Source organism: Dendrobates tinctorius, unplaced genomic scaffold (genome assembly GCF_039654945.1).
Source record: "Dendrobates tinctorius isolate UK_male_01 unplaced genomic scaffold, ASM3965494v1 ptg000302l, whole genome shotgun sequence".
NCBI lineage: Eukaryota > Metazoa > Chordata > Amphibia > Anura > Dendrobatidae > Dendrobates > Dendrobates tinctorius.
The window spans coordinates 3,699,802-3,714,298 of record NW_027361969.1 but is presented as its reverse complement, the minus strand read 5'-3'; positions in this window follow the sequence as shown (position 1 = coordinate 3,714,298).

Below are 14,497 nucleotides of genomic sequence, written 5' to 3'. Positions count from 1 at the left end.
GCCGGCCTGCCAGTGGTCTGTACCGACTGTCCGGGGGTCTGTGCAGGCTGCGGGGGTCTGTACCGGCCTGCCGAGGGGCTGTGCCGGCCTGCCGGTGGTCTGTACCGACTGTCCGGGGGTCTGTGCAGGCTGCGGGGGTCTGTGCCGGCCTGCCGGGGGGCTGTGCCGGCCTGCCGGTGGTCTGTACCGACTGTCCGGGGGTCTGTGCAGGCTGCGGGGGTCTGTGCAGGTTCGTCCGATGGGACTACAAGTCCCATCGGGCGATGCCTGCTACCATGACGGTGATTGACACATTAGCCAATGATGGGACAGTAGTAGTCCCATCATCCGGCTAATGTGTTGAATGTACAAAAAAAACATACTACATACATACTACATACATGCAACATACATACTACATACATGCTACATACATACTACATATATACTACATGCATGCAACATACATACTGCATACATGCTACATGCATGCATGTAGTATATATGTAGTATGTAACATGCATACTACATATATACTACATATATACTACATACATGCAACATACATACTACATACATGCTACATACATACTACATATGTATGTAGCATGTATGTTGCATGCATGTAGTATATATGTAGTATGTATGTAGTATGTATGTAGTATGTATGTTGCATGCATGTAGCATATATGTAGTATGTATGTTGCATGTAGTATATATGTAGTATGTATGTAGCATGTATGTTGCATGCATGTAGTATATATGTAGTATGTATGTTGCATGTAGTATATATGTAGTATGTATGTAGCATGTATGTTGCATGCATGTAGTATATACTACATATATACTACATGCAACATACATACTACATATATACTACATGCATGCAACATACATGCTACATACATACTACATATATACTACATGCAACATACATACTACATATATGCTACATGCATGCAACATACATACTACATACATGCTACATATATACTACATGCATACTACATATATACCACATGCATGCTACATACATACCACATGCATGCAACATACATACTACATGCATGCTACATACATACTACATGTATATATGTAGTATGCATGTTGCATGCAGTATATATGTAGTATGTATGTAGTATATATGTAGTATGCATGTTGCATGCATGTAGTATATATGTAGTATGTATGTAGCATGTATGTAGTATGTATGTTGCATACATGTTATATACTGCATGCAACATGCATACTACATATATACAACATGTATGCAACATACATACTACATACATGCTACATACATACTACATATATACTACATACATGCTACATATATACTACATGCATACTACATATATACTACATGCATGCAACATACATACTACATATATACCACATATATACTACATATATACTACATGCATGCATGTATGTTGCATGCATGTAGTATATATGTAGTATGCATGTAGTATATATGTAGCATGTATGTAGTATATATGTAGCATGTATGTAGTATGTATGTTGCATACATGTTATATACTGCATGCAACATGCATACTACATATATACAACATGTATGCAACATACATACTACATACATGCTACATACATACTACATATATACTACATTCATGCAACATGCATACTACATATATACTACATGCATGCAACATACATACTACATATATACCACATATATACTACATGCATGCAACATACATACTACATATATACCACATATATACTACATGCATGCAACATACATATATACTACATGCAACATGCATACTACATATATACTACATGCATGCAACATATATACCACATGCATGCAACATACATACTACATATATACCACATGCATGCAACATACATACTACATATATACTACATGCATGCAACATGCATACTACATATTGTGGTGCAGTGACCGCTGTGTCCGCTAGGGGGCGCTGTGTGGGTGTCCCAGGACAGCCGTATAAACATTTCCATTGCCCTGATAGGTGTAGGATACTGAAAGATCATAATAATCAGCAGAGGTACTGCTGACTAGTACGTTCTGTTACAATGTGTCAGGGAAGCCTGTGTGTGGTTGTGTGCAATAGGACCTTGGGTGAGGTCATAGCCATGTGATCACCTGTGGGTGTGGTTATGGACCATATAAGGTACCTGAGGTCTGGTCACCTGTGGGTGAATGCTGGGACCTGATTGGTCCAGTTTGGAAGCACAGCCTGTGTGACTAGGAGGGCTATAGGGGAGCAGAGCTCCAGTGTGAAGATACCCTACTGTCTGCTATAAGACTGTTGCATGTTACTGCTGGAGGCTTATGAAGGATGAATAAACCTCATGGACTATGATTTGTTGGAAAATCCTGTGCCGGATGTGTTTTTGATCGCTGCAAGCGAGAACCCCCTACTTACATGACAGCGCTACCTCACAAATGGTGGAGAATTGCTAAGGGCAATATAGTAGCCTTGTTGCTGGGGGCAACGGAAAAGGACTGCCAAAAAAAAACAAAACTTTGTTGCTAAGGGCTGCGGTTCCAACAGCACATGTTGCAGTGCTGGTAACGCTGAGCCAGGAGGGCTGACTGTTGTGAAAGCCGTATACTGACAGCAGCTCAGTGAAAGAGACTGGTGATTGCTAGGGTGCCTCTGCGGATAAGAGGTGCCTGAGGACCTGTGTGGCCGACAAAGGTAACGGACAGGTGTTCGTTGTTGTACTGACCTGGATCAGTGAGCAAGGTCCTGGAGGGTCAGTGTTGGGAGGTTCTGGGAGAGGAATCGGATCCCTGGAACACGTGATATGACCTTGGACCTGGTGAGGCCGGTGTGTTGGGAGACCCTGGGAGGAGGGTCAGCTCCCTGAATAGCACCCGGTGTGCCCTGTGTGTTGGACGGTCTCAGGCGGAGACGGTACGTCCTGAATAGCGCACAGACGGGATACGTGAGTTTTTTGGAGTTTTTTCGTGCATGTGTGTTTTCTTTTTCCTCTGCAAAACCTGAAGGTACTTGCTGTGGCTCAGTGGGGTCACGAAGGTCTCGCAGCACAGGGACCTGGTCTTTTTCCTTTTTGGGATCTCCTCTTTGAGCATTGGTAGCAGACGCTGTCTGTCTATACCATCCTGCTGCAGCTTTATTGCATGTGACTAAGCGGATACAGTAGTTGTGGCTTTACATAACTATTAAGGGTGAGTACCCTGTATTATTTCTTTATACCCATTATACCTGCACTGGTAAGGCCCTATGGGCGCTCTTTTGTGGTCTCTTTTATCTTCGAGGGTGACAGGCGGCTTCCGGTAACCCGGTGGGGTCACGAAGGGGACAAACGGCTTCCGGTGGATCGGCGGGTCCACGAAGACGGCGCAGCAGGAGCTGCAGTGACACCAGCAGCTGTGTGTGAACAACAGCCGGTGGTGCCGGTGATTTGTGACAGCAGGAGCTGTGGCACCGCCAGAAGGAACTGGTGTGGTGTTGTGCTTACAAGGCCAGTACCAGCCCAAAAAAGACAAACTGTACTGTGTGAACTGTGGCATAAGAAGTTCTGCAGAACGGACATGGGGAAATCCCGTAAGGGGGCGGTGACCCAAATTGGAGTGGTAACCCAAAAGGGGGTGGAGTCCCAAAAGGGGCAGTGACCCAAATTGGGGTGGTAACCCAAAAGGGGGTGGAGCCCCAAATTGGGGTGGTAACCCAAAAGGGGGTGGAGTCCCAGAAGGGGGCAGTGACCCAAATTGGGGTAGTAGCCCAAAAGGGGGTGGAGTCCCAAATTGGCGCGGTAACCCAAAAAGGGGTGGAGTCCCGGGAGGGGGCGGCAACCCAAAGTGGGGTGGTGGTCCAGAAAAGGGCCAAGTTTGAAGAAATGACACCCACTGAGTCATCTAGTGCTATGTCTGGAGTACCGCAGTGTGTGTGTATGACTTGGTCAGAATGTGGGATATCCTTTCCAGATAGTGATGATGGGCCACAGGTGTGTACCGTGATGCTGCACCGGGAAGGAGTCCCTGGTCGGCTGGACTCAAAGAGTCAGGTGACTCTGACAGGAACTCCGCTCGTTTTAGCTCTGACCGAGAAAAACGTCATAATTCACAATGACCCTGTGGAGGCAGCGAACTCTAAGGTGGACAGAGTCCTGATTGAGATGACAAAGGGGGAGTGCCAAGGTGGTAGTATGCCACCAAACTTAGTGCATACCTTTGAGAGGCGCCGGGACTTTGTCATGTTTAAAGATGTGGGGCAGGAGGATGGAGACGTTTCTACTGTAGGGCTAGCAGACACTGAGACGCTGACGCCTCCTAACGTGGATAGGCCAGACGTAAGGGCGACCGGAGAAAGAATTGCATTAGACAAATTTACTGACTTGACGTCACCTGAAGCGTACCACAGTGTGACTGAGAATGGTGTGGTAAACAAAAAGAGCGAAGCTGACACACGGATAGAGAGTTTCTTGGGGGTTCACCGTACGGTGTGGTGTGACTGTGACGTGTTGTTGCCAGTAGCCACCACTAGGACAGAATCTAATACTGTGCTGACTGAAACTCGTGACAGGACTGGTGGTAACCTGATCAAGAGGATAACAGGAATAGAAACACAGTCAGAGGGTAACCGGGGGGTTCACTTGACTGATAGGACTGACTCGGTGGTACCCTTTGACGATATAGTTAAAGAATTAGTGGTGCGACATGTGCTGGCCAAAAGAGAACAAGATCAGGAGATACAACTAATAAAAGAGACAGTGGAAGAACATGTCAAACAAGAGAGAATCTTGAGACAATTGGCCGAACACAAGGTGGAGGGGCTTGAGAAAGAAGTCTTGGAGCTCAGAGGTCACCTGTCCACCTGGCAAAGTGTGAACAAGAGCCTTAAGGAAGGGATGGAGGAACTCAGAGGAGTAGTAGAAGGTCTTCTGCGGGAGAAGAGCTTGGACGGAGATGTGCAGCAGCTGGGTCCGAGTGATAACAAGACAGAACTGCCGGTACCTATCTTGGCAAAGGCTCGCAAAGAGATAAAATCTCCTGGAGTTGGTGAGCAAAGAGCCGAAGAAGACAGTCTCCCGGTCGGGTCAACTGTAGTGAGGGAAGTGTCCGTGGTAAAGCCAGAGTCTTCTGTCCAGGAAGAGAGCAAGACCACGACCTTCAAATCTGTGATCGAGGTACCCGAAGACATGCAAGAAGCCTGTGCGGAGGAAGGGGTACATGAGGCTTTCAAAGAGGCGGTCAAAGCGTGTGAGGTGCACTGGGCACCTGAGACTCGGCAGTTGGTGATAGTATCAGCCAGGGAAGATACATCAAACCGAGTAGCTGTCCTGAAAGAGATGCATTTGCAGTGTCTACGTGTCAAACAATTGGTTTGGCAGAGTAATATGAAGGCTGCTCGACGCCTAGAGATAGCAAGAGAGGCTATGGATCGGTTGGGTTTGAGGAAAGAGGTGGTTCCAGTACCCAAAGCTCTGATTCGGAGAATCATTGGAAGGTCCGGGAAGGTAATGCAAGACCTTGTGAATATCTCCGGTGTGGTGAGGGTGAGGATCCCTCCTGATGATGACCAGGTATCCAGGGAAGTGGATAGGATTTCCATCATGGTGGTTGGCTCTGTGGAAAGCCTGAGAGACTTTCGGATGCTCGTGGAGTATCGAGTGGAGTACCTGCAAGAAATTGAGCAGTTGAGGCTGGACCGTCGGCGAATTAATAAAGAAATACAGAATACCAGGTGGCGGCCGCCTCCAACCCAAGATGTAAGGACCCGAATGGTTCCTTCAAGAAGTGACAGGGCAGATGGCAGAAGAGTGTCAGCAAGGGGTAGTTCGACTGGCAGGATGACGTTGAAAGACCATAGTTCCTGTGAGACGCTGACTGAGTCAGACTCAGACCAGACAGCAGGCTCTACTAAGACTTATGACCGCACCAACCGAGAGAGACTGTCAGTGAGAGAAAGATCAGGTGACGAAGCGTACTGCAGACAGGTGGAGACTAGAGAGTGTCTGATGACGCAGACAAACCGTGACTGGGGGGTCAAAGACAATGACCGGTATTATGACCGCTGGGAACGGGGGAGGCCTAACGTAGAGATGAGGCCGTATGACAAATGGAGACGGTTCTCTCGACCTGGTGGGCAAGGTGTAGTGAGTGCCCAGTCTCGAGAGCCAGGGGTTATGCTGTGTGTTCAACCCCACAGGTTTGAACATAGGGGGGAGGTATGTGGTGCAGTGACCGCTGTGTCCGCTAGGGGGCGCTGTGTGGGTGTCCCAGGACAGCCGTATAAACATTTCCATTGCCCTGATAGGTGTAGGATACTGAAAGATCATAATGATAAGCAGAGGTACTGCTGACTAGTACGTTCTGTTACAATGTGTCAGGGAAGCCTGTGTGTGGTTGTGTGCAATAGGACCTTGGGTGAGGTCATAGCCATGTGATCACCTGTGGGTGTGGTTATGGACCATATAAGGTACCTGAGGTCTGGTCACCTGTGGGTGAATGCTGGGACCTGATTGGTCCAGTTTGGAAGGTCCCGTGAGGAGAAGGATCTTCTCACTAACAGCACGTGTGGACACTGTGACTAATGGCGATGTGTGCCTGACCGTTCCCAGGGAGAGGGAAGGAACGTTTGCAGTATAAAGCAGCATGCAAGGTAACCCGGAGACGGGACTGCTACTGAGAGACTGTATAGCCTACTGGCTAGATGAAGCACAGCCTGTGTGACTAGGAGGGCTATAGGGGAGCAGAGCTCCAGTGTGAAGATACCCTGCTGTCTGCTATAAGACTGTTGCATATTACTGCTGGAGGCTTATGAAGGATGAATAAACCTCATGGACTATGATTTGTTGAAAATCCTGTGCCAGATGTGTTTTTGATCGCTGCAAGCGAGAACCCCCTACTTACATGACAGCGCTACCTCACAATATATACAACATATATACTACATGCATACTACATATATACCACATGCATGCAACATACATATATACTACATGCATACTACATATATACCACATATACACTCACTGGCCACTTTATTAGGTACACCTGTCCAACTGTGTGTTAAGACTTAATTTCTAATCAGCCAATCACATGGCGGCAACTCAGTGCATTTAGGCATGTAGACATGGTCAAGACAATCTCCTGCAGTTCAAACCGAGCATCAGTATGGGGAAGAAAGGTGATTTGAGTGCCTTTGAACGTGGCATGATTGTTCGTGCCAGAAGGGCTGGTCTGAGTATTTCAGAAACTGCTGATCTACTGGGATTTTCACGCACAACCATCTCTAGGGTTTACAGAGAATGGTCCGAAAAAGAAAAAAAATCCAGTGAGCGGCAGTTCTGTGGCCGGAAATGCCTTGTTGATGCCAGAGGTCAGAGGAGAATGGGCAGACTGGTTCGAGCTGATAGAAAGGCAACAGTGACTCAAATTGCCACCCGTTACAACCAAGGTAGGCAGAAGAGCATCTCTGAACGCACAGTGCGTCGAACTTTGAGGCAGATGGGCTACAGCAGCAGAAGACCACACTGGGTACCACTCCTCTCAGCTAAGAACAGGAAACTGAGGCTACAATTTGCACAAGCTCATCGAAATTGGACAGTAGAAGATTGGAAAAACGTTGCCTGGTCAGATGAGTCTCGATTTCTGCTGCGACATTCGGATGGTAGGGTCAGAATTTGGCGTAAACAACATGAAAGCATGGATCCATCCTGCCTTGTATCAACGGTTCAGGCTGGTGGTGGTGGTGTCATGGTGTGGGGAATTTTTTCTTGGCACTCTTTGGGCCCCTTGGTACCAATTGAGCATCGTTGCAACGCCACAGCCTACCTGAGTATTGTTGCTGACCATGTCCATCCCTTTATGACCACAATGTACCCAACATCTGATGGCTACTTTCAGCAGGATAATGCGCCATGTCATAAAGCTCGAATCATCTCAGATTGGTTTCTTGAACATGACAATGAGTTCACTGTACTCAAATGGCCTCCTCAGTCACCAGATCTCAATCCAATAGAGCATCTTTGGGATGTGGTGGAACGGGAGATTCGCATCAGGGATGTGCAGCCGACAAATCTGCGCCAACTGTGTGATGCCATCATGTCAATATGGTCCAAAATCTCTGAGGAATGCTTCCAGCACCTTGTTGAATCTCTGCCACGAAGAATTGAGGCAGTTCTGAAGGCAAAAGGGGGTCCAACCCCTTACTAGCATGGTGTACCTAATAAAGTGGCCAGTGAGTGTATACTACATGCATGCAACATACATATATACTACATGCATGCAACATGCATTCTACATATATACTACATGCATGCATGTAGTATATATGTAGTATATATGTAGAATGCATGTTGCATGCATGTAGTATGTATGTTGCATGCATGTAGTATATATGTAGTATGCATGTTGCATGCATGTAGTATATATGTAGAATGCATGTTGCAACATGCATACTACATATATACTACATGCATGCAACATACATACTACATGCATGCAACATGCATACTACATATATACCACATGCATGCAACATACATACTACATATATACTACATGCATGCAATATACATATATACTACATACATATATACTACATACAATACATTCATACAATACATACATATAGACATACAGTACATATAACATAGAGTACATACTCACCATCACTTGTCACTTTGATCCCCGAAGCCATTGTCATCTGTGGAATAAATATTAAAATAACAAACCACCAATATACTTACCCCTGATCCGCAGAAGTCCACGAGTGTCCCACGACGATCTTGCGTGGAGAACAGCAGCATCAGCTGATGCTACCGTTCTCTACAGGCTTCAGGAAACCAATGACGGGAGATAGGTATCCTTCCGCACTGTATTCCTCCGCCACTGTAAAAAAAAAATGTCCCTAGTCTCATTTTATGGCATTGCTGTGTGAGAAATTTCCCACGCAGCTTTTGAAGGACGCTACTATAAAAGGGACGCATAGTCGCACGGCCATGCGCTAGTATAGACCCTGTTATTATGTGTGTGAGTGACTATGGATGTATGAGACTGGTGACTGACTTATTATGACTCGCCTCCCTCTGATATTACAAATGTGGTTAAGGTTTAGAGGTTAGAGTCAGCGCCATTCAGTGGCTTGTGTATATACGCCACAGTGCGGTCCACTCCTCAGCACACTAGCATCCGATGGTGTCGCCCACTGTAGGGCACTGTCGTACTGCGCCAGGTAGCACTACATGCCAGAGCGGTGCTGTGTGCAGTTCCAGTGCTCTCTGGGTGGTTAGTGGCGTCCGCCGTAGCGGTCCTGTGTGCACTTGGCGCCATTACACTATATGTCCTTTTGCTAGCACTGCAGCCATGGTGCCGAGCGCTGATGGCCTAGAGGGACTCGAGTCCTGTGTCTCGGGCTCAGAGTTCTGTGACCTGAATCAGCGCTCACTCAGCCGAACCCTGTGAGTTTAACAGGCTCCGGCGTCTGTCCTTGCGGCTCTGTGAAGCAACAGAGTTCGCTTGCATTCACACTGGGTGAAGTTAACCCACGTGTGAGCTAGCGTTCATTATCCATCTCGTTCCGCCATTGCTCAGCAGCAGGTTCCATTTCTGCACGCTGGACCCCGGGCTGTGAGCGCACCTCTTATCTCTTTATTATTTGGTGCACTCCGCGGGCCCTAACAAGTAACATTGCTTTGTTTACTTTAAATACCCATCCATCATCATTTTTTTTTCAATATTGTGCCTTCTATATTAGCTGTGGCAATTTATCCCATTTGGTGATTGCTGTCGGGGTTGTCTTAAGGTGGTGGCACCTATGCGCCGTTCGTATTGCACATTCTGGTTCCATTACCTGTGCCAATGATATATGTGGGCGGCCTCTATCCCATCAGGGATGATAGTCCCCCCACACCGCCACAACCATGGGTCAGAGACTGGCTTATATGGCATGACATGTGTCACATATACCACCAAGTAGGACTTTACTTACCTGTATTCAACTGATTTGGTACAGCAGGCACTGATCTTGCAACTAAGTATATCGGGATACGGGTAGACATGTTGATGGGAGGAGAGGAATACACCCCTAGGTGATGCCATGATTGTTATGGGATGAGCCTGTTCATAATGTGTGGACTTCAATTAATAATCCCAACAAAAAACATGTGGGCGTGCTGACTTTTGGTGTCTAAACATCTCTTTATGATCTTGACGTTTAGTTATTTGACCTAAGTGTGAGAGGCGGACCATTGATAAATGGTCGCTGACAAGGTAAGCCCATGCAGACCAGTATGCACACCATGTACGGTGGGACTACCGGCTCCTTTTAGTGGTGTGTATGCACAGACCTCATAGGACTGCAGAGTAATACTCAGATCTCCTTGAATCTCACTATCCGGAGAACAATTACACTTAGGTAGGCGGACCCCAAAGTATGATCGATGCTGGCAGCAACATGACACATGACTATGTAGATACATGATCTCAATGAATCTACCTCTGTGATGGGCCTAGGGGCAGGGACAGCACAGCGCAATGAGGTACACTTTGCAGCAACTTGAATGGACATTTTTAAACCGCCAGTCATATTACTACAATGGGTGGAATCCTGAGAAACATCTCCAACCTCAATTATTGGTTAGGAGTGATATTTAAAGTGGTGATGCTTGCCACCCAAACACGTGCCCAGGAAGAAGCAACAGCGAAATGCGCGTTGGGTTGAGGGGAGACAGCGTCCAGCCATGACCAGCATATTAGTTGAGATTCTCATCCACAGGTAATATGTATGATTTTTTAACCCGTGGAACTAATGAATTGCAAACCCTTTTTACAATTATGACAGAGTACGATCCATTGCAACATACATCCAAATTATAATCTAATGCACAAGCATTAGATTATAATTTGGATGGATGTTGCAATGGATTGTACTCTGCACATGGAAGGTGGATTTTACAATTATGACAATCTGCGCCAATCTGATCCACAATGCCCTGTATCCATGCACAGCACTAGATGATTATATGTCCAATGGATGTGTCCGTTTATATTTTATTTACCACATTTTTTGTTAATACTTATAGTTGATAGTATTTCTCTGTATGGCTGTCTACACTGCTGTAGTAAAGTCCAGCCATATTCTAAAGCACCCGTCACACATACTGTAGTGATCTCGCTAGCGAGATCGCTACTGAGTCACAAGTTTTGTGACGCAACAGCGACCTCACTAGCGAGATCGCTGTTTGTGACAGCGATCAGCGACCAGCCCCCCTGCCGGCTATCGCTGATCGCTGTTGAAAGGTCTGGACATTTTTGGGGTCACTGGTCTCCCGCTGTTCAGCACGCATCGCTGCGTGTGACAGGCGGGAGACCAGCGACCAGCGAGCAGGAGATAGTAACCAAGGTACACATCGGGTTACTAAGGGGCGCGCTGTAGGGAAGGTGACCTGACGGACGGACGGACATGTTAGAATAGAGAAAGATAGGTTTGCACAGTTTAGACAGGTGTCAGTTACTACAGTGGGGAAACAGCTGAGAAAGTGTAGTGGACGTGCAGTACCTTGTGTTGACCATTAGAGGGCAGGGAGGAGTGTGAGCAAAGGACTTGACATCAGCTTAGGGCTTAGGAAACCATTGGTCATGGGGGGCGGAGTTACAAGGAACCAGGAATGATATAAATACTGAGGTAAGGTTCCAGAAAGTTCCAGTCCCCAGGGGGAGCTCAGGTGACAGGAGGACTACGACAGTTTGTGCACTCTGAGGAAAACCAAACCAGGGGGACTGAGGAGAGAGAAAGTCAGGGGGGTGGTCCTGACGGGAAAGTACCTCGGTGCCTCATCTATACTGCGTTAAAGCACACCGTATTGAGAGAGACGACTGATCAGTAAAAGTACTGTTGGTTTACGGGCCTAAGGCGGCCACAGTGACGGATCTGACAGGATCGTCAAAGAGTGAAGAGGGGACGGTGCGTATATGTACGTCCCCGGTGTAAAGTACGGTGTGCATGAAGCGGCCTTGGAAACGGAGGGCCGATTAGTGAAGTGAAGGGAAGTGCTGTGAATTGAAGTGCGGTGTACTTCGGAGGCCGTCAGGCGGACGGCAAGAGAATAAACTTGGACCTGTTGTACCCGACATTTGCCTCCATCGTGTCTCTGTTACATCGCTGTGCAGTAAGAGAGGGACCACCCCCCCAGCTCGGCCCCACACCTCTACAGCGCAGCGCCTAGAAACCCAATACTCTACCTTGGTTACCAGCTCCCTGCATCAGCGCGCTGGTAAGTAAGATACACTGTGGGTCGCTTGTTACCCGCATGTCGCTGGTCCTGATCGCTGGTGAAGCTGCCTGTTTGGCAGCTCACCAGCGATCACATAGCGACTCACCAGCGATCCTGACAAGGTGATATCGTTGTCGGGATCGCTGGTGAGTCGCTATGTGTGACGGGGCCCTAAGTTTACAGTAATGTCAGCAAATGATTTAAATCAGCTATTATTCAATCTATTATTTAACCCCTTAGTGATGGAGCCGATTTTCACCTTCGAGCGATGATAGGAAATTAATTTTCCTGAGGAGCCACATGAGAGACAGTGACTGTTATGGAGGGCTGAAGAAATAGGCTGAAATTAATTCTGCTCAATATTTATATTTAAGCATAGTTATAATTTAATATTAACATAATTAATATATTATGTTTAATATAAGTATGATGAAATTCCCCTATATACCGTTTGTGTCCACCAACAGCTCCCTATATGATGTATACAGGGAAGCTATGTGGGGGCTCTTGCAAGTGTGACCCCGGCCTTATGATGTGAGTGCAATGCGAGAAACTCGCGCATCAATACCAGGCACTCAGACCATAGCGTTCAGCTGCATGGAAATGTTACTATAAGGTGAATATGATCTATGATTTCCCTAGTAGCACACCTTCCAGAATCTTCCATTCTCTACACTTTTTCTAGAACTTTCTGCTACAGTCATAGCTACACAGAGGCAAGCGACCCCCCTCCTTCCCCCTCAGCCCTGCACACACGCAGCAGCTGCGACCCCCCTTTCCCTGCAAAAGAAGAGATCTTTCCCTCGCCTGTAACATGAGACTACAGCTCACTCACTCCTTCCTGGCTCCCTCCTCCCCCTAAGGAATGCTAATTTGGACAAAGACTGCTCTGGCTAAAGAAGCCATGTGCTTCTCCTATATATATGGGAGATAGTAAAGAGGGCATAACTCGGGCCCCGTCAGTGACAGAAATATGAAAATGACATATCTGGGACATGCGTCGACAAAGCTTCGTAGCCCGTCTTTTTCCCGGTTCCAGCACCAACAGAACCCGAGAAATGGACTAGCTATTCCACCCTGTTCAGGAGAAATCTGAGTTTGGAATCATTAGAAAGCTAATTTCAAAATAAGATGAATGATGGTTCTGCCGATATAATGATCATAACTGGGCTTGAGAACCTAGCATAATAAGTTTTCAGAACCAAATCTGTAACTCTGAGCTAGGGGAGGGAGCCGGAAAACCAGCCCCTTTAGTGATATCACAAGCCCAGACATATAAGTTACTGCAACTAAGCCCCCCCTGTTAGTTGCTGCCTGGACGCTGTTGCCTCGAGACCCTCAATGCATTGTGACATGTGGCTCATCCCATCAGCATGGTTTACCTGAGATGATCTAAGTAACATGTGAGTGTTTATTTTCTGTCTTAAACTCACTTTTTATTTGTAATCGCTTTTTACAATATGAGACAATTAAATTATGTACAATTTTTTTGTACCTTTTGTAAACACTGCCTACCTTTTTTTGGGAGTAAAATATAAAATTATTAGTCTTGTATCTCCTTGCTCTTTTAGGCACATGAATTTGCTAAAGTTAATTGCGCTACTAATTTGGGTTGGCTTCGGACCCTCTTTATTAATTTAAATACTGATAGAGTAATCTGAGCTGGTGGCAGCGAAGTGTGCTCTGGGCTAGGTGGGTACCACTGGCCGTGACAGAACAGGTTTTATAAACTGATTGTCTAGCTGCGGCTAGGACTAGTTATAATTCCCTCACTGCAGCGGGCCTAATGGCCAGAGCACAACAAGTGGGCCGTCCGGCAACTAATTATCCTAGGTGCAGTTCCCTGACTGAGGGTAAAGGGGGTGCCGGAGAGCACAAGTTCCAAAGCAGAACCAAAAGTGGGATATACAAAATCCCGGCAGTTTGTAACACATTGTGTCAGCAGTGGGATAACTTAAATAAGCCCCTGCGGTAAATTGTTAGTAAGCTAGTCTTGACCTGTTTTTCATCACATGGTGGCAGCAGTGGGATACCTAAGATAAGCCCCCCTGCGCATGTGATAGCCGTGTGCTGGCCAAAGGTCACACCCCTTTCCGTGACAAGAAATACATGCAGCTGCACACCCCGGTCCCGAATGCTGGTGGCAGTGCCGGGTATTGATGAGAGAGACTCGTGCGAGTTTCTCACATTGCATTCACAAGTGTGACCCAGGCCTAATCCCCCACATAGCCTCCCTACGTGATGTAAGAGACACCAAATAGCCTCCCTATATACA